The 259-nt window shown below is 51.0% G+C and overlaps 1 protein-coding gene across 1 annotated transcript in view; it reads left to right on the forward strand.

Moving 5' to 3' along the window:
- CSUI_000881 (translation initiation factor sui1) overlaps window positions 1–222 on the forward strand; it is a 1,801-nt gene extending 1,579 nt beyond the window's left edge. The window contains exon 4 of the mRNA XM_068061088.1: window positions 1–222. This exon is cut by the window's left edge and continues 2 nt beyond it. The gene's annotated coding sequence lies outside the window, so the exon portion shown is untranslated.
- The last annotated feature ends 37 nt before the right edge of the window (window positions 223–259 follow it).

The raw sequence follows: 259 nt of genomic DNA on the forward strand, positions 1-259 counted from the left end.
GCCATGCTTTGCAGGTTGAAGTATTGTGTTCGGGCGGGAATGTGGAGCAAGTGGATTATTGTTGCTGACGCCTCGGTTCATACAGCGTCAAGCTGATTTCGTTGTATGCTTCCGTATGTCGTCACCGTAGACCATGTCAGTGATTCTCGTGGACCGGCACCGAAATTGTCGCAAGCAGAATTAACAATGCGCCGGCAACTAGGCCTTGAACTCCATAATTCTGTTTCACGCTGGGGCTGCGTCGGCGATGCATGGTTTT

Source organism: Cystoisospora suis (genome assembly GCF_002600585.1).
Source record: "Cystoisospora suis strain Wien I chromosome Unknown contig_344, whole genome shotgun sequence".
NCBI classification, from domain to species: domain Eukaryota; phylum Apicomplexa; class Conoidasida; order Eucoccidiorida; family Sarcocystidae; genus Cystoisospora; species Cystoisospora suis.